The sequence below is a fragment of the Barbus barbus genome, assembly GCF_936440315.1.
Source record: "Barbus barbus genome assembly, chromosome: 6".
Lineage (NCBI taxonomy): Eukaryota > Metazoa > Chordata > Actinopteri > Cypriniformes > Cyprinidae > Barbus > Barbus barbus.
Window position 1 is genome coordinate 7,627,096 of NC_136734.1, and position 21,883 is coordinate 7,648,978.

Consider the following 21,883-nt stretch of genomic DNA (forward strand, 5'->3'; position numbering starts at 1 on the left):
AATTACAAAGATCTCAGCACTTTTGGTCATGTGCAGACTGAAAATAATCTGTGAGCCGGTGATTCAATTAAAGCTGGCGCTCTGTGGATGTGATCGTCAGTTTTCACGATGGATATGGTGACTAATGGACTGTTCATAACAACAGCCAACAAAAACAAATAAAAGGACTACTACTACTACTACTACTACTACTACTACTACTACTACTACTACTACTACTACTACTACTACTACTACTACTACTACTACTACTACTACTACTACTACTACTACTACTACTACTACTACTACTACTACTACTACTACTACTACTACTACTACTACTACTACTACTACTACTACGTTATATGATTGTTTAATTAGCTACTAAATATTACATTATTAACAGCATACAAAAGTATTGAATTTGTGGCTTGTTGATAAAAAAACGCACATTACTCAAGTACATGAACACAGATGCTGCTAGCGTAACAATAGTTTCTTTGTCAAAAAGCATTAGACAGCAATTCATATTTGCAGTACACTGTGAATGTGACATGAATATGATAGCTGCAAATGTGAAATAGTGCAGCAAAGTTGAAGCTGAGAACAGAACTCTCAGCATCTGATTTACACGCCTTGCATCTTAAACCGATTACATTTTCTTTGTTTTTTTAAATGCAGGATTCAATGCACAGTCCATGAGATCTAACAACTGGATGAGATCTAACAACTGGATTTTCCAAAGTTTGCAAGGTTAGTAGAGATAAATGTTTATTAAAGGCTTTAATTATACGAATATACATAAAAAAATAAAAAAAAATATTTTTAAAAGTGCTTGCCTTTCTATTATTAGATCGAACTATTAAAGATAAATAAATGAATAAAGTGCATTTGCATTCCCATCACTGTCAAAATAAAAGTCCTACTTCTGACTCTTATCAGCTAAACAGAAATGCAGATCATTTATTTAGTTTATAAATTATCAGCATTTCTCCTGATAACTGTTTTAAAACATACTAGTTGTTTCAAACATCAAACCAGACACTAGCTTGTGTAATTTGGCTTTTAGAATGCATTACAACCTAAGATTAAATGCTGCGACCCATTCGCATAATATCCATCCTAAATAGTATTCAAAAAATAGAATTAGTATGTCCCAAATCATAGTATGTTTAAAAAAGTATGCCAAAGATTCCCAGATGGTCTACTACTACCGGTTAGAATTCGAAGTGCAGATCAATGCACACTCATATTACCCACAACACATTCGATTAGAACTACAAACATGCATAAAACTACAAACATGGCGGATATGCACGACCAACGGACAGGCAGAGAAAGGGATTTGAGTGATAAATAATCAATGTCTAACCTGATTAAAAAAATATTCATTTAATGTTATCCACATTATATTTCATCTCTTTCATAATGATATGTTTGGTCATTAACTTTTAAATGCATCATTATGCAAACACATGAGCAGAGTTCTCGGCATGAAAGACCAGCGATGTGCTTCTTTATTTCTCTCCAATACGGTAGGAAATCAAATTAAACGAAATGTGGATGATGTGAACTGTGACAAGATGATTGACGGCAGTTTAAACAGTTACAGGATGCACGTGACTAAGCAACAGAGCGACCGTTAAAGACCCAGCTATTACGAAGTAGTATGTCCCAAAGCGTGCCTACTATTCTGCTACATACTCAAAAGTCTGTACTTTTTCTTCACAAAAAGAGTACATACTTTTAGGGCATAGTATAAGTAGGCGAATTGGGGCGCAACATCAATGTTTTATAAAAAAAAAGAAAGAAAAGAAATCGAAATATACGACGGTTTTATCACTTCCCATGCTGAAATTTAAAACACAAATTAAAAACAAAATGAAAATTTGAAGGCAGTCATTTTTAAATTTACATGATCAAAAGTATAAGTATATTCCTGCATCACAAGTAAGATCTAGAACTTAATTACAGGTATGTCCATCAGATGAAGAGCCAGGAGGCATTATTAGTGTGCACAGGTACATTCTTTCACCGATTCATTTTGAAAACCAGCTCTGAACTGTGGTAACTATGAGCAGAATTTCAACACTGTCATCTAATGAGAATTTATTACTCTCGGGCTATTTCAGGAGATGACTGGAAGAGATTAGGCTGACAGCCCTAGTTTCCTTGAACCAGAACACACTGACACGTTCCCGTCATAAAAAACACCGGCATGAACAAAAAAGAGAGAGTAAAAATAAATACATTTATTTTGGTTGTATTTTTTTTTTCTTTTTACTATTTTACATTTAAATGAAAGTGGTTAAAAAAGAAATATCTCCTCTTAAATTTCCTCTGAGTGGGCAACTCAAAAAAGCCTTTTCAATTTATATGCTAATGATCCCTGAATTAAAATTTAATAACTGGGAGATATTGAAAAGCATACTTGAATTATACAAAAAATAAATCCTGAAAGAATAGACTAAAATTAGAAATTCAGGGCAGCACGCAGGCCAGCACTGAGCCCTTAAACACTCGTGATTAAATTTTTGATGGAAATCAAAATCGCAAAGCAAGCAGGAGATGAAGAGACTGAACCTGCTCCATTGTGACACGACAAAACTAAAGAGAGGGTTTTTGTCTGTGTGTGTGTGTGTATTCTGAATCAGGGCAGACATGTACACATTTGTGTAAAACAATACAAAAATTGTTACAGCCCCACAATTGAGTGTTGTGCATTTATTACTTTATTATTCATTGTCATTTTATTATTTATACATGTATTAATTTGTATTAGGGTTATTTATCATTTATTATAATATCTAAATGCTTCATTTTTAATTATTGCATTCATAATTACATTCCCTGGATGTTCCATTATTTCCCCTGGAGCTTTAATCGTCCGATACTTTCTCATGTCTAGCAGAGATCAGAGGACTGAACATCTGCTGCGGCTAGCGGTTATTTCATTAATTTGATCCCACCTTATAACCTGCACTGTTATAATTTCACTTGCACCCTGACAAAAACTACACAAACACATACACTACAAATAAGAGCTGCATGATTGATTCGCTCAATTTTTAAATTTCCTCAAAAACATTATTTTTCTTTTTTACATTTCGGTTCTAGATGCTCCCATTCCAAAAGGTTGCCAGTTTAGATAAAAAAAAAAAATAATAATAATAATAAATAAATAAATAAAACACACACACACACGTGCATTCATGAAAAACATTTTTGAAAAAATTATACACACACATTGCTATCAGCCATTATAGCAGCTGGCATTGAACATCACGTAAACTTTCCTCATTCGCCATTTTTTGGGGATATTGTTTATAATCATTTGTTAACTGGCTGTTCATATGGACATTATGTGTGCAATATCATCTATATATAATATTACTCATCCATATTGTCCATGCAAAATTGTCCGAAAGTGTATGGGATATAGCAAGCACAGCTAATAATAAAAAGGTGAGGAAATGTAGAACAATTATAAATCTGCCCAGAACTGGCCACCCTCCAAAGTATCTGGGCAAAAAGACCCACAGTAAAGGAGGCCATCAAAAGGCCTACGGCAGCTTGAAAGAGTTACAGTCACCATGAACTAAGCACATGCTCAATCCAGACTTACACACGTGGTCAGAATTGTTCGTACCCTTGGTAAATATGATCAAAGAAGGCTGTGGAAATAAATCTGCATTGTTAATCCTTTTGATCTATTATTTAAAAAAAAAAAAAAAAAAAATCTAACCTTTCATTGAATAAGAATTTTAAATGGGGGGGAAATATCATTATGAAATAAATGTTTTTCTCTAATACACATTGGACACAATTAATGGTACCCTTTTATTCAATACTTTTTGAAACCTCCATTTGTCAAAATAGTATAGGAGTTTTCTCCTATAATGCTCGATGAGGTTAGAGAACACCTGACAAGAGATCAGAGACCATTCCTTCATCCAGAATCTCTCCAGATCCTTTAGATTCACAGCTCCATGACGGTGCTTCTTCTCTTCAGTTCACCTCACTCATTTTCTACAAGGTACAGGTCAGGGAACTGAAATGGCCATAGCAGAAGCTTGGTTTTGTGTTCAGTGACCCATTTTTGTGTTGTTTTTAAGGTTTGCTCTTGGATTATTGTCCAGTTGGAAGATCCAAACATGCTCCATTATAAGATTTCTAACAGAGTCAGTCACTTATTGATTTTTTTATCTGTTGGTAATTGATAGAATCCATAATGCCATGTGTCTAAACAAGATGTCCAGGACCTCCAGCAGAAATATAGGCCCACAACATAAAAATACAGCAGTATATTTCATTGTACACATAAGCCGCTTTCGCACTGCTTTTGTTCCAGAACTAAAAGTACAGTACTAAAGCACTGGGACGATTTTGCGTGAACTATTTCCCAGTACCAGAACTATTTCCCAGTACCAGACCTTTTTAAAGGGATGCATTCGCACCGACAGTGGGTACTAGGAAGTGACGTAAGACGGTCGACAGTGACGTCATTCAACAACGAAAACAAAGAACAACAACATTAACAACAGGAGGATGGAGGATGCTGTGATCGGAGCTGTGTTTTTGTTGTGTCTCGCGGGTTTCACAATAATGGACATGGAATGTTTACACAGTATGTGTTTACACAGCGTTTTAAATCATGGCGGGTGATTGCGTTTCGTACGCGTTTAGCCAATCAGCGTACACTTACGTCACGAATAGTTGCTACAACTGTTTTAGACCCTACTCTGAAGTAGGAGCTAATTTAGTCCAAACGGAGTTCCAGGAACTAAAACAGTTCATAGTTCCCGTGGTGCGAACACGCCAAAAAGTGGGCAGTTCCACAATTAGTTTGGGTACTATGAAAAGGTTCCTGCGGAGCGAAAGGGTCTATGGGGTACTTTTTATCCCTGTGTTCACCAAACCCATCTTGAGTGTTTGCTGCTAAAAAGCTCTTTTTGTTTTAGTTACTAGGGCTGTGTATTGGCAAGAATCTGGCGATACGAATCACGATACAGGGGTTGTGATACGATATATTGCGATACATTTCGATACTGTAAGCAATGTGATATATTGGGATATTTCTTATTTTAGGAATAGGATATATATTTTTTAGGAAAGCTGTCATTAAGAACACACCACCATATGCAAACCTTAGCAAAAAATAAATAAATAAAAATTGTTTAACCAGAACACACTGCAGAACACACTGGGATCTGCATTTGCAATAATCAGTCCCTGTAACATTCAAAATTATTGAACCACTTCTTGTGCAGTATGAGTAAAGGGGGAAATATTCAAGTGCTTGCATGATTCTTTAGTTAAAATGTATGCATAAAATGTATTTTATAAAAAATATAAAAATATAAAGTTTACTTTAAAGTTTCACAGTTTAAGTTTACAATTGTGACATGCAATGTCATAACATTTGATCTGAACAAAAAATGACATCTGCTTAATATCAATGAAAAATAAAGTGCTTGCAGGATTCCTAAAGAAAACAAAACAATTGTAAAACAATCAAATAAATACAGATGTTAAACATTCTCAGAACTTTTCAACTTGGATTTCACAGGTTTTTCAGTTTGTATTTGTTCCGCGTGGAATCGCCGAGACTACGACGCGAGCACCGCCCCAACTGCACAAAACGCCCCCGAATTACGAGAGAAAGCTGCAGCTGCTCGGCGACTCTACCGCCCGCCACGCCCCGCGCAAAGACTCTTCAACACGGGACACGGCAAGCAGCAGAACCGAGGTTGCGCTCGCGCCGCGGTCCCGGGGCGGACATTACCACAAAACCCCAAATGGTGCCACACTTCAGCTTTGTTCATCGAAACGAGAACTGGAACAATTCTTTCATCCTCCATTACTGGCAGCGAACTATATTAACGCTAACATTAGTGGAGTGTCCTGATGCTAGTATTTCCTGTCACTGTTTAAGTTCAGAGATGAAGACTAGCGGTCGGGATATGAACTCAAAACGAAACAACTGCCATAAATCTTCTATGATTTTTTTTTTTTTAAATATCGATATTCCGTTTTGGAGAATCAATACAGTATCGCCAAACAAAATATCACGATACTCACGTGTATCGATATTTTCTTACACCCGTATTAGTCACATCTGACCATAGAAGCCAGTCCCATTTGAAGTTCCAGTCGTGTCTGACAACTGAATGTTGGATATGGGTCTATGATGGGAATATGTTGGCTGTGATCCATGAAGAGTCTTTAGCCACTCAAACTCTCCTTCTCACCGTGCATTAGAACGATATAGACACACATCCTCTTCCAGGAAGATTCATAACATTTTATGTTGATTGGAACTTCTTAATTTTTGCCCTGATGGTGGAAATGGGAATTTTCACTGCTCTAGCTCTTTTCTTAAAGCCACTTTCTAATTTGTGAAGCTCAATTATATTTTGCTGCCCATCAGAAATATATTCTTTGGTTTTTCTCATTGTGATGGGTGATTCATTTGGAATTTGGCCTTGGTTTTGTTTACCCTCCTATTTATATTCCTGTGAAACAGGAAGCCATGGATGGATAATTTCATGTTCATAATCCCATTGGTGTGCTCAAAATTGTGAATATGAATGGGATATATTTTACCCATAAGAATTTCTAGGGGTACCAGTAATTGTGTCCAACATGTATTTGGGGAAGAAAAAAAAAACATTTATTTCATAATTATATTTCCCCACCCATTTTGAATTCTTATTCTCCAATGAAAGCTAAGATTTTTGTGATTTTTTTAAATAAAATATCAAAAGGATTAACAATGCACATTTATTTTCACAGCCTTCTTTGATCATATTTACCAAGGGTACCAACAACTCTGACCACGTGTGTACATATGAGACATGACTACAAAATGACCGATGTAAAGGACAGAAACATATTCCACAGCAGAACACTGAGTTAGAGTTTGGCTCAGGCACATAGTATTATCAAATTAGCATATCAAAATAACTGCATTAAAACAATTCACCAAAAAATGTATTAAGTAAAAACATGTTTAAAATGTGACCAACCGTTATCTATTCAGTGAGGCAAAATAAGGGACACCCATAACCCATTTACTTTTATGTATTAGCGAATACCAACACATGTCTAGGCTGCAGATGTCAATTTACTGAACCAAATTTCCCCAAACAGTAAATTTGTGACAAACACTATGATCAGCCCATACCAATCTGGTCACCAATATTTATTTTCCTGTTAAACCTACATGTTGCAGCAAAATACAACACATTGCAAAATAACAGGCATTACATGTAGTGAAATGTTAACACACTATCATTAAGTCTTTTAAAGCTTGAAACCTGTTGAACCTGTAATGGGCAAACACAGCTGAACAAATTCTTTAAAATATCTTCTTTTGTATTTCAAACAGCTAAGAACTTTTTTTGTGTGTGATTTGTGTGTGAACTGTTCCTTTAAGATTCTGGAGTACTTCTAGGTGACTAAACAAACGCAAGAAAATCTGTGACACTGACCATGTTAAATCTTTTGTGCAAAAGGTCAGATTTTCTTGCTTCCACTGAAGCACATAAGATGCTCTTTGGAATATTCACAAATCATGCTGGGATAACATGGATCATCAGTCATTTCGTAGGGTCTGTGTCAGCCTGAGCGCAAGCGGTCATTTAAAATTAAACTACGACATAGCAAATAAGAAGCATACATATTATATAAACAATAAAAATGATATAATCTGACAACTGCTGAAATGATACCATGGTACAAGGTATTACTGATAATGTAATCACAATTAAAACTACATTCCAAAACAAGCTGAAAGATTAAAGAACTTGTTATTGGGAGTTTTAGTTACTTTTAAACACCAAACTGGCCTTGTTAACTAAAACATCTCAAAATAACGTTTATAAAATGCAAAATTAAAACACTGGATTTTTAATATAATTTGAATACAAGTCATTCTGCCTTAAATTCTATTTTTACTCAAATTTGAAGATTTTTACTCACTCATTTACTCACCTTATAGTCATTCCAAACCTGTATGCATTTCTTTCTCATGTCTAACTCAAAATATGATATTGAAAAGGTTGTTTTGCACCCCAAATACATTCATTGCATGGGCAGTGACAGCTGAAACACATTTTAAAGAATATTCAACATATTCGCACAGGTTTGGAACAACATGGGTTTGAGTAATTGATAGCAATTTTCATTTTTGGATTAATTATCCCTTTAAGAAACTGGACACTTAAACTAAATGAAGGAGGCACGTTGTTTTAAGGCGAGCTTGGACTGATTAGAAAATTCCCACGGAGCAGAAGGGCTTGGTCTGTATCTGTACTGAGACTCAAGATCATGACAGTGGGACCTCACCATCCTTCAGGATTTGGGGTTTAAGCAGCAGGTGCGAGTGTGTCGTAAGACAGGTTCGTTTTACATTCGATCAGATATTCAGTGCACAGGACGAGACACTGGAGCAAAGTTACCTTCTGAGGCACTATCGAGTCAGAATTACCCTTAAATGTAACAATAATCATAGAGCTGTGGGACATTGATGAACCAGCAATAAGCAACAGTGAGGAGAGCTGACATGTACTAAAAGACTAGCACATAACCTGATTAAAAGTGCTGTGAATCTGTTGATGGAAATGAAGCCACGGAGCGTTCCGAAAACCTATTAGTCAAGTTGTGTTTAATCTAGGCATTTTTCATTGTAGTTTCACAATAATCATGAATGTCATATTACTTAATACCAGCACATGTGAATCAACTAGCCAACCTCACTAATCAACTAGCTGTGAAGCAGCTGTTTTAGTACTAATGCCAGACCTTTTTAATTAAAAATCATATCTTTTGATTTGTGAGAAGACCCTGATAATAATAATAATAGTCATCATCACCATCATCATATGAAATTAAGTGTCTTTTAATTGTTACACATTAAATTTACTGGACTATTGGAAAATAAATTAGAAATAATAGAACAAAACCAAACTTTTTGTCCTACATTTCCAGCAAAATTAACTAATCAATTTTTAATTAATTTAATTACCATTATTATATATTTTTTTCTCTGGTTAAATAAAAATAATAATAAAAAAACACTAAAAGAAGAATATTAAATTAAATGGCATGGATAAATATTACAGTCGAATTACAGCGGGGTAGAACTAGAAGGCAACATCATGTTATTTACATAGAGATAGGAGAATCTATTAATAAAAACCATTGACTTTAGTAGTTGCATTACATGCCAGGGATGACGGTTGGGTAAAAGAATATTTCTGGTGCTCAGGAAACCAAGATACAATTCTAATTCCAACATTATTTGTTCTTCAGATATTCTTCTTCTTTAAAAGAAAAAAAACAAACACATTATCTGTATGTAAAGTAACCCACATTTGGCTTTTGACCACTGAAAATATGTACAATTTACTCATTCAGCCACACTGAGATCCCTCTCTCTGGATCCAAACCATATAGGGACTTAAAATAAAGATACCAAACGTTAACAGCTGCTAAAGTCAACTTTGTGTCATAATATGCCTCCCAATGTTTGTGTAAAAATTAAATAACGACGCTGTCATCTTTCTAAAGTCATTTTTGCCTGTAATTTGGCTCCAAATCTCAAGTGAAAATTGCCATTTTGATCCCCCTCTACAACATATCCATGACATTTAATATTTTGGCTTTCGTTACCATGTATCCGTGTATTTCTTCAGGGGAAAAAAGCTGCATGGGCAACAACTTAAATTTGGTTGATTTGACATAGAATGACTTTATGATGTATACAGAAACATTTTAACTCATCCAACCCATCCCTAACATTGCATTTAATTTCCAAATAAAATGAGAAAGTATAATATCAGAATGCCCTTAAACGTTCAAAAAACAATTATTCACACAACCCTAATTTGGTACTAATGTCATCTCCGAGTTCTCTTAAGTATGCAGCTTTAGCAGTGAGAGTTTGTTATGAGCAACAAACCGTATGGAGTCAATGTAGCATATTATGAAATCTAGGTTCCCAGAGTGATGTAACATTAATAATTACCAGAATCAAAAAATAAGGCCTAAATTTACATATCCTACAGTGAAATAAAGGCAGTTGGGCTAAGCATTATCCTACAGAGTCACAATATCACAGAGACATTTTGTATTCATTACTTTTGGGAAAAAGCAGGACATAATGGAGTTTCTGTGGGATTTAACAGAAAGCACTGCACAGCAACTGTGTTACTTTATAGCTCAGTTTTCACACTTTATGAAGAATTTCAAGCAGTAGTTCACCAAAAAAAAAAAATACTGTCATAATTTACTCAATGTTATGTTATACACTTCTTAATCATATCGAAGACATTTTTTAAATATATTTTACCAATAACTTGCATACCTGCAAACTCCTAAGAGGTCAAAAAGGTGACATCGTAATTTAACCCTTGTAGAGGGGTTAAACAGAAACTGCATAGATGTATTTACACAGACTGTTTAATGAAGCTGAGGAGCCATAAATGCATTTACACCACAACATTTCAGATGCATAAATCATTTTTTATAAGATTAATATTTTTGAACATACAAGTTAAAAATGTTGGGAAAAATGCAATACTTTTAAATATGAAACCAAAGCACCATTATGAATCATTAACTCACTTGATTCGTTCAAAAACGTGGATTCATTCAGTAACGAAACACTGCTGTGTTGCTCAGAGACACAAAACAGTTCTGCTGTGGCTTTGATTGAAACTTCGTCAGCGAACTTGAGCAAAAACAGTCAATATTGTATTACAAATCGCGAACTTTGTGTCTGCCTCACTCACGATGAAGAAGTTCCACACCAACATGCCGATGTGAGCGTAAGTGTGACGAGCTCGTGAGATGAAGTGTATTCTATTTGAAGCAGCAGCACGCAGACCGGTCGGCGTTTAACATCAAAGTACCGCGAGAGCGACTCGAAAGCGTGCGGAGCCGTCTGCTCTCTGTAGCTCTCGCGGTGCTTTGATGTCATACAGCGATCGGTCTGCACGGTGCTGCTTTAAGTCGACCAGAGAAAGGGACTTTGGTCGAACACACTCCTGTTTACTCCTTAAAAAACTCTTCGGATCGAGACAATTCACATAAATGACATATTTTGATTCAAAACGGCGAATTTTCGAGAGCGACTCGAAAGCGTGCGGAGCCGTCTGCTCTCTGTAGCTCTCGCGGTGCTTTGATGTCATACAGCGATCGGTCTGCACGGTGCTGCTTCAAGTCGACCACAGAAAGGGACTTTGGTTGAACACACTCCTGTTTACTCCTTAAAAAACTCTTCGGATCGAGACAATTCACATAAATGACATATTTTGATTCAAAACGGCGAATTTCACCAAAAAGCGACTAGTTTGCAGGTATGAACTTGAATAATTACATTTTTGAGAGTCACACTACATTAGCAACCTGAATTAACTTCACAGTGTCATAAATAGGTCAAATTATCATATTATAATTTGAAGAGACTGAATTGACCTTAACACACAGTCATGCATGTCTCCAGTTTTCCTTTCTGTGACTACATATTTACATTCAATGTTCTGAAGCATTGTGTAAATGTGACCATCATTTTCCTACATTTACACAAAATAAATTGTGGCAAAGTTTAGAAACCTTGAACCTGACAAGTCTGAGTGGTCTAAATCTTTGCCACCAAAAGTCTATCATATCATTACACAACGTTGGAGTGACAAAAAGTTACGCAAATGCTGCTTTCAAGTTTTTTTTGTTTTTTTTAATTGCACCACATGAATTTAGCTGACAGACTGATAATCTTCCACTCTATGAAATCTCACCTGCACTGAGATTATAAAAAAAAAAAAAAAAAAAAAGTTAATTTGAGTGGAGATTGAGATTTGAGAACGGAAGCAGGAAAAGAAAAATGACTTTAATTTGGGTCTGTTTGTCAAACAAATCTGATATGGCTTCATAAGGCTTCAATATTGAAGACAAGTGTTGCAGATACTTCTATGGTGGTTATTTTTGCAGCTTCAAAAAGTAGTCATGTAGTCATCAAGTCATATGGAAACGAGCTGAGTGATGAGTCTTCAAGAACTCTTATTTTGTCAGTAAAAAGTAACAGGATACAGTTTTGAAACAAAAATTTCCACATTTAAATGAACTATTCCTTAAAGTACAATGGAAAGGGCACCCCACTTTGGCTTGCATGGCTTGAAACATTGATGAAAATGTCATCAGTAAAGGCAGTTTACCTTGTGGTGCAGAGCTCAAGGAGTCAACTGTTCGCTTCTACTTCCTCTCCTTCCTTGTCTGCTTTTCTTGAATTCAGCCGAACAAGAGTAGGATCTGAAAACAAAAGGGTCAATTGGTTAAAAATTAGCCACTTGTTCCAAGTTATATGTACTGACATTGAAATGCAGTGGAAAATTACAGACCCTGGATGCCTTACATGGAAAATCCCTAAATTTATTACACAAAAGGGGGAAAGGCAGGCTTCTAAAAAATTCTATGAAAATTCTATTTTTAGATTAGTAACAGTTGGAGGGCAGAGTGTGGGTTTATGTTAAAGGAGCAAATCCTGACCGAAACACACCCAATTCCACAATATAGAGCTGAACACTACTTCCGAACAAAGCATTTACAACTCCAATAAAACCACCGCATAAAAAGAAGAGCATTGAAAATGCAGTATATCTGCTGCTTTGACACCCACATAGTGATGCTGTTTCTTTAAGAAAGCTGAGTCTCTGTGCTTTCAGATTTGAAAGGGGAAAAAGAAACAGGTTTTGAATTTATGTGGCTCCAAATTTCTGAGAACACACAAAAAAAAAAAGATTTTTTCCCTCTTGTAAACCTAGCAATAAGGTTTTATGGTTCTGAAAATGTTTAAAAAAAAAATAGTTTGATATCTAGGTCACACGCGATATCAGCCATGTAAACCAGAAGATCCATATACTAAATGTGACCCTGGACCACAAAACCAGTCATAAGGGTCAATTTTTCGAAATTTATATTTATACATCATCCGAAAGCTGAATATATAAGCTTTCCATTGATGTATGGTTTGTTAGGATAGGACAATATTTGGCCAAGATACAACTGAGGGTGCACAAAAATCTAAATATTGAGAAAATCGTCTTTAAAGTGGTCCAAATGAAGTTCTTAGCAATGCATATTACTAATCAAAAATTAAGTTTTGATATACTTACAGTATACATTTACAAAATATCTTCATGGAACATGAACTTCACTTATGATTTTTGGCATAAAAGAAAAATCAATAATTTTGATCCATACCATGTATTTTTGGCTATTGCTACAAATATAACCCAGCAACAAAGACTGGTTTTGTGGTCCAGGGTCACAAATAAAGATCCTTAGAGTAACTGTTTAACTGAAGCACAGAAAATGCTGAAAAACACTTTTGGAGTTCATTCTATCATTAAAGGGATAGCTCAGCCAAAAATAATGATGTCATTAATTACTCACCCTTATATTGTTTCAAACCCCTAGACCTTTGTTCGTCTTCAGAACACAAATTAAGTTTTTTTTATGAAATCCGTGAGCTTTCTGACCCTCCATATACAGCAATGGTCCTACCATGTTCAAGGTCCAAAAACGTACCAAGAACATCAACAAAATAGTTAATGTGACATCAGTGGTTCAACCGTAATTTTATGAAGCTATGAGAATACATTGTGCAAAAAAAAAATTAAATAGCGACATTATTCAACAATTCTTCTCCTCTGTGTCACCCCTAGCGCCATTTTGGAGAGGTTACGTTTACAAAGCACGCGCATGTGTCGTACTCTGCAAAAAGGGTGCTAGGGTGGAGATGAATTGTCGAAATACAGTTTTGATTTCGGCCTCCAAAGGTTATGAAAATACAATAATCGAGATAAACCAATTATTGCGCTCCATTCCCCTTTTTTAGTGGTGCGCTGGGTGATTATTCACGTAATCCCTCGGCAGGTATGTAATAAATACATGTAAACAGTTGAGAATGAAAATCCGTGTGCAACAAAAAATTGGATCCGTGCGGCTTTTAAAGTGACAGCGGGCTATATTCCTGCTGCTGACTGTGTGCTTACTATTAATCAAACAACAAAAGCCAAAGACAGAAATCACAAACTGCTCTTGAAATACTCCTGCAGTTAAATACTGAAAAAAAAAACTAAGTTGTGATAATTGGCCAGAGCTCGAGTAAAAATCAGATTGAGCTTGCTCTAAATAGTGTTTTTCCGAATAATAAGCAGGTAGTAAGACTTTTGGGTGTTTATTTTGATACCAATTTAAATTTTGAATTTCATGTCAAGAAGTTGGTTCAGTCTTGTTTTCATCAGTTAAGAAATATTGGTGAGACGGTTTTTGAATTTTAATGATACAGAGAAGCTCATTCATGCTTCTATTTCTTCCCGTCTTGACTATTATGCCTTGTTTTCTTCTTCGTGATTTTTTGTGTTTACAATTAGTGCAGAATGCTGCAGCCAGATTATTGACACAAAGTTATTTAATCATATTACACCTGCTTTAGCTTCTTTACATTGGTTACATGTTTATTTTAAGATTATTTTACTGACAAAGCTTTAAACAGCTTGGCACCTATGTATTTAGCTTAGCTTCTGAGACCCTATGAAACAGGGAGCTGTCGTAGATCTTCTTTGAACGAATTGCTGGCAGTTCCAAGAACTAGATATAAAACAAAAGAAGATCGGGCATTTGCAGTGAGGGCTCCAAAACTATGCAATAGTTTGCCAGTGGATATTAGATCATCTGAATGCGTGTCTGTTTTTAAATGTTGATTGAAAACATACCTGTATAGATGTGCTTTTAATATTTTGTGATGTTTAGCTTTTTTTGTGTATTTTTGGGTTTGATCTTTTTTTGCTTCATCATATATTGTGCTCATCTCTTATGATTGTGTTTTTAATTTTGTGTAAAGCACTTTGTGCATTGTAGGTTTAAATGTGCTATATAAATACAAATTTGACATGACTGAAGGTCAATTGTAGCTTTAAGAAACAAAGGAAGTTTAATTCTTACAGTGAAGACTATGCTGTTTTATTTTACATTTGATCATTCAATTTCTGTAGTAGGCTGTTAACTGAATACTTTAGAATTGCATAAAAAAAAAAACTTAACACAGTTTGTTTCATTTTATTCATTTCATTTTATACAGAAAATATATTTGATATATCTAAATAAATATTTCATATACACGTTTGGTCATATGGCCAACTAATAATCGTGTTTAATAATCGTGATTTTCTAATGTTTCTTGTCATAAGCAAGCAGCCCTAGTTGAATAAAGTTGTTATTTTTTGTTTTTTATGCACAAAAAGTAGTCTCGTAACTTCGGAAAATTACGGTTGAACCACTGATGTCGCATGGACAATTTGGCAATGTTCTTGGTACAATCCTGGACCTTGAACATATTAGGACCCTTGCTATCTCTGGAGGATCAGAAAGCTCTCGGATTTCACCAAAATCTTAATATGTGACCCTGGACCACAAAACCAATCTTAAGTCGCTGGGGTATATTTGCAGTAATAGCCAAAAATAAGGGTAAGGGTCAAAATTATTGATTTTTCTTTTATGCCAAAAATCATTAGGACATTAAGTAAATCATGATCATGTTCCATGAAGATATTATGTAAACTTCCTACAGTAAATATATCAAAACTTCATTTTTGATTAGTAATATGCATTGCTAAGGACTACATTTTGACAACTTTAAAGGTGATTTTCTCAATATTTAGATTTTTTTGCACCCTCTGATTCCAGATTTTTAAATAGTAGTAGCGCAGCCAAATAGTGTCCTATCCTAACAAACCATACATCAATTGAAAGCTAATTTATTCAGCTTTCAGGCCACGTATAAATCTCAATTTTGAAAAATCGACCGTTATGACTGGTTTTGTGGTCCAGGGTCACATATGTGTCCTGAAGATGAACAAAGGTCCTAGAGGTTTGGAACAACATGGCGGTGAGTAATTAATGACAGAATTTTCATTTCTGAGTGAACTATCTCTTTAAAGAAAATTGGCAAAATAACAAATACTTAGAAACTGATCAATTCATTTCCAATTCAACTTTTCTTAAAATGTTATCCTGGTAATATAGTTTGTAATGAACTTGACTGAATTTTGTACTATATTATATAAGCTCTAAAGAAGCATTTCCTTTTTTTGGAAGCCACTAAAAATGTATTACACATTTGATGGTTTTGACATTTGTTAATTTGCATTAAAGGGATAGTTCACCTAAAAATACTAATAAAAAAGGGTTGTCCCTCATATTGTTTCAAACCTGCATGACTTGCTTTCTTTTGTGTAACAAAAATATCTCATTGGGGAGACAAAACACATCTTTTGTGTTCCACAGAAAGAAAAAAAAAAAAAAAAAGAGGAAGTCATACAGGAATGTCATAAGGATGAGTACATAACAGAATTTTTGAACAATCCATTTAAATCCATCACCTTTTCTAGAATGAGATGACGAGACCAGGTCACAAAAGATGCATTCGTCTCATTTGTGAATTCAGTAAAGCAGACTTGTTAGAATTCAAAAATAAAGAGAACTGACAAAAATACATTTCCACAGTCTACAAAAAAGTATGTCCAGCTAGATTTCAAAGTACAACAGCAGCTGTTAATTACCCTCAATGCTTTTGTACGTCTTGTTTACCGATATTTCAGCTACTGAAAAAAAAGTATTAGTCATCTTTCAGACAGATGACATTTAGTACAGTAAACGTTACCAAATTTCAGCCACTGACAGAAATGAAAGAAAATAATAAATGTAAAATATAAATGCAAAACATTTAATGTAAAAAGCAGAAAAATATATTTTATTAAACATTTTCTGTCTAAACTTGCCGGCCCACACCCCCGTTGTTTTATTTTTTATTATTACTTTTTTTATATTTAAAATATTTGTGTTCCATGCAAAGCTACTTGAAACTGATATGAAAAGCCGTCTTCAGTTCATTGAAAAGGAAGCTCCAAATATTCTCACTTCCCTCATGGAACTAGCAAAATTATTCAGACACCATTAACATATGACTGTTCAGCAGCTTTCTGTTCATGACACAGGGACAAAATCCCATCTATTTTGCACACACTGTCAGGTCTGACAGATCATTACAATATTTGCAGTTGAGCTGTGAAGAAGAAAAATCAATATGTGTGCGAAAGGAAAATGCCAGCTGGTAAGAGTGGCTTTTCATTTAAGGATATTTTGTTTTCTTGTGACACTGAGGAAATTTGCTGCGTTTCAAAACAGCTTGACTGATAAAAATGTTAATATTTAAACGAACACAAAACAGCATGATGGAGAAGTTTGTCTTTAAAAGGCATAAAACAACCACAACTAGCCAATCTATGCACATACTAAACCATAACGGCAATAGGAATAGTCGAATATAAAAAAAATGCAGCCCTGCAAGCAAAATTAATTGTAATTTCTTAATTTTTTCGAAATATCTACCGACAGATGGCGCTAATTTCGCTGCAAAAACGAAAACCACATTTACATTCTAATTCCATCGAAAATAACGCCGTCTTTCTGTAATCACACTTTCATTTCTCTCATCTGCATCGAAGTTCACTTCACTGAGTTGTTTAGTGAACGACCGAACATTTCGAGCCAGCCTTTCTTTCCAGTCGCCAGAGAAGAGTCAAATTCACCGGAAAATTCAGCAAACATGGCTGCTGCGTGTGCTTTTTGTGTTTTCAGATTGTACCCTACCCCGTCTGATTTCAACTCCACAAATTTCCTGCAAAAGCCTCCGCTCGATCCAAACACACAGACAGCAGGACGGAAAGACCGATGCAACAATTCACTGCAACACAAACTCGCTGCAAAACTTTATTTCGAAAGCAGCTCCGCAAAAAAAGGAAAAAAAAAAGAAAAAAAAAATCAACAGATCATGCACTGCACAACACATTCAGATCACATTTGAGAGAATTGTGATGTGATCTTACCGCGCACACAAACATGAGCTCCGGATGATTGCGACCAAAGCGCCCGTTACATTGTATCATTTGTAAATGAGGAAAGACGCGGGTGCTCCACTTTGTTACCTCCCAAAATGATGCGGGTCATGCGGAGAAATTTTCTGGGAATGAAGAAATCCTCCCCTTCGGATCTCAAAATGACGAAACAAGCGGGTCTTTCCGGGGCACTTTTTTTCTCTTCTAGAAACAGAACTCCCAAATTTGATTTCAGTGAATTTGTCTGTTCTCTTCCTGATATGTCCACGCCACTGGCGGCCGATGCTTCACTGTTGCTGAGGTATATTAATGTTGCGGTCTGCCCCACGGACACATTCATCCGCCATCATGCAAGGGCAGGTTCTCAATTTGCAAATGCATTAATTTCACACAATGCCTTTATGTGGCTGGTGTCACGTCAGCTGGCCCATCTTTTGGGTTAGATAAGCAAAATAACGCAACTGTAGGCTTCCATGTAATAGCAAATTTGCGTGTGTTTTTTTACATTTATGACCAAACTACTTTTTCATCTGCATGGATGAAGAAAACTCACAAGTTAGACTCACAAGTTACTTGTTCCACTATTTGCTGCCTAAATTTTAACTACAGTATTTTGAGAAATTTTAGTATGTTTTGTTGCAATAATATTTTACAGTTAGACACAAACACGTTGTGGAAAGTATATACATATCTAGATTAACAGAAAATTAAGATTATATCCACATAGTATTTTTTCTGCACCAAAAACCATGACTAATTATGAAGTGAACCTCAAATCAAAGGACTTTTATGTATACTGTGCTGTTTTTTTTTTTTTTCCATCTTCACCTCTCAAATGGGTTCCGTCTCGTCAGCGCCTCTAGCGGCGAGTCTGCAGATGGTCTGAGGAAAAACATAACATATGATTCATGAAATTTGCCATGCAAATTCCAATTTTCAAAAAGACATTGGAAATATTACATGTTTTCTGAATTTTCATATTTAGAAGCTTGCCAATACATCCTCACAAATCTCATATTGTATTATTCATATACAGAATGAATACCAAAAATATATTCACTCTTTATTCCTCACCCAGAATGTTTGTTGGTTTTATTTATGTATTGTAAAACTTTTTTATTATTATTAAAAAAAAAAAAAAAAGTCTATTAGGCCAAAGGCAATTTTTTTTGCTTTTTTTCTTAATTGTAAAGTGTAATAATTACCAAACCACACTGTGATATCTGTTGGCAAGTTGAATAAAAATACAGAAGATAAGACTGAATTTACAACATTTATAAAACTAAAGTATTATTATCCTGAGAACACAGTTCTCTGAGTTTAAACCGGCTTGAATATGCTTGAAACCAACGTACAAAACCACAGCTTTTGTCTTTAGATTTTAACTTGAAACATTAGAGATACAACAATTGCAGTTGTAGTCCTTTCAGATATCTGATGTATTTACATTTGTGACTGTATGTGCAATCAGCTGCATCTGTATTTGTAAAGGTGTGACCCAAATGGGCCATGCAGCCAAACAGCCCATACACAGGAAAATGACCAATGCAATTAGAATATCTAAGGGATTGTTTGCAGTGTCTCTAGTGGGACGTCCTAACAGTGCAATGTCAATTCTTTTGTAGAGATGCACCGATTGACCGGCCAGTGATAGGAATCGGATGATTTTTCTGATGACCGGCCTGGATCGGTGACCGGCCGGAATCGGTATATGGTCACACTTCCAAAAAATCGGAAATCGGAATCAGCCAAGAAAATTGCAATCGGTGCATCTCTAATTTTTTGTGAAATTTCTTTTCAAAAATAAAGTTTTGTTCAGTATTTGGGTTAAGATTATTGGAAGACTCGCAAGAACTGTGCTATAATAATACCTTGAATAAATTCTTCTCCATGACTTAGGTCAAGCTTCCTGATTTTATGTGTTAGAAGAATACATTGGTGAAGCATGCAAAGACTACCGAGTCATATACAGCAGTCAAATACACATGGCAACTCCCTGCTGAAAAAAAAGAAAAAGAAACCATCACAGAAATTCAATTGGTTTGATACCATTAAAAACCATCAACTGTTAACCACCGAAACCATTAACTAATGTTTTCCATAGCAGTATTGCCAAGTTTGCAGTTTTCTGTCGCAATTGGGCTATGTGTAAACTACTGCCACAAGCTGAATTTTTTTTTCTCCATGGTTTAAAGTATTGCAATATTGTATACACTATAATAGCCCGAACTGCATGTTTTGAATATTTTACATTCCACCAATGATAAAACTGCTACTTTATGAGTTTTGTGAGGAAAGGGCCTTTGGGCTGGGTTTGTTACACAGACCTGGGGCCTGTTACATAAAACAAGTTTACCAAATACGCCAGGCTTATTTCAGTTAGTCTGATTTATTTTGAACCAAATCAACTGACAATAAGTCAGACTAACTGAAATAAGCCTGGCATATTTAGTAAAATTGTTTTATGAAACAGCCCCCTGGCAACCCTTCTCAATAGTGTGTTTTGGGCTATTGTATATTGATCTTCTTTAAGTAAGCTTAACCAGGAGAATAATTTATTGAAGGTAGTCCAACACAGTTCTTCAGTAGTGATGCTATGTTGGCCTTCAAAAAAAAAAAAACTTAATGCAAGGTTCTCTCTGTGGGACAGAGCTTTGTGCATGAAGACAAAAGGGCTACAAACAATACCGTTAGGACCCCACTTGAGACCCCTTAGAAATTGTAATTGTATTGGCCATTTGGGTCACAGCCAGGGTTTCAGTTGACTGCATCTGAGGTACAGTCACAATGTAAACGCATCTGACAAAAGTTAGAGTGAATTCAGGTGGATTGAAACACTTTTTCCAGTCATGAACTTGCATTGATATAATTAAATGCCTTGTGTACCGGCGTTCTTCATGTTTCCAGCGATTGGCTGTTCGGTGCAGAATGTGATAATGTTTATAGCATGTGTTGTGAACCCACTGAACCTGATCTGAACCAGGTTTGATTTGTTTGGTTTGAAATTTACTCTTAAACTTTTGTTTAGCTACTTTTGTGTAAAAGGCCTCAACCCCCAGAGACTTTCATATCATTCCTCAAGTCCCTCCAGCAAATGATGTCTCTCATGTTTAACCCAGCTGAATAAACTCATCAGCTCATCTGTGTTACACTCTCAAAAATAAAAGTGCTTAAAAGGTTCTTTACAGCGATGCCATAGAAGAACCATTCAGTTAAAGGTGCTTTAAATAACCATCTCTTTCTTACCTTTTTCTAGTCTGAAGAACCTTCTTTAACCACAAATAAGCTTTTGTGAAACAGAAAGGTTCTTTGGATGTTAAAAGGTTCTTTATGGAACCATTTAGACAAAAAGGGTTCTTCTATGGCATCGTGCAGCACCTTTATTTTCAAGAGTGTAGTAGTGAGGAGGCTCCAACAATGGTTTGAAAACCCTTCTCATTTATCGAAAATCTCCCCTATATACCTTCATTCACTATTCCCACATTTGTCTAATATTGAAAGAGTGAATGAAAACAGTTGAAAGAATTTGGACACTATATGAGCTAGAAGGGCTGAGACTTTTTGTGTGTAGCCTGTGTCTCTCTGCTATTATTTGATTAATTGTTGTATGTATGCATGTATTTATTTATGAATGTTTGTCTCCATATTTTATGTTGCAACCGTAAGCTAAAATATATAGAAAGATATTTAGATAAAAAAATTAAATATCACACTGATATTAAGTATTGAGCACTTACATTTGTAACTTAAACTTGCAATGCTTCCGGAGTCATTTGTTTCTATGTTATTTTACCTGTACATGCTGCTTGATATCGCAAACTGGCATTTGATATCAGTTGTTTTAAAAATATTTCATTGTAATTATAAACACCTTGCTTTTGTAGTACAAATAGTTGTACTGTTGCATTTGTCATTCTCTAATGAATTGTTTTGCACATTCA

General features: G+C 35.3%; 1 protein-coding gene across 2 annotated transcripts in view; it reads right to left on the reverse strand.

Moving 5' to 3' along the window:
- Positions 1–18,208, reverse strand: part of LOC306870995 (zinc finger protein 618-like) — a 54,742-nt gene extending 36,534 nt beyond the window's left edge. For both annotated transcript variants that reach the window (XM_079418632.1, XM_079418631.1), the window contains exons 1-2: positions 17,934–18,208; positions 12,201–12,294 (exon numbers count right to left, since the gene is read on the reverse strand). The gene's annotated coding sequence lies outside the window, so the exon portion shown is untranslated. The remainder of the gene's footprint in view (positions 1–12,200; positions 12,295–17,933) is intronic.
- Positions 18,209–21,883: the final 3,675 nt, after the last annotated feature.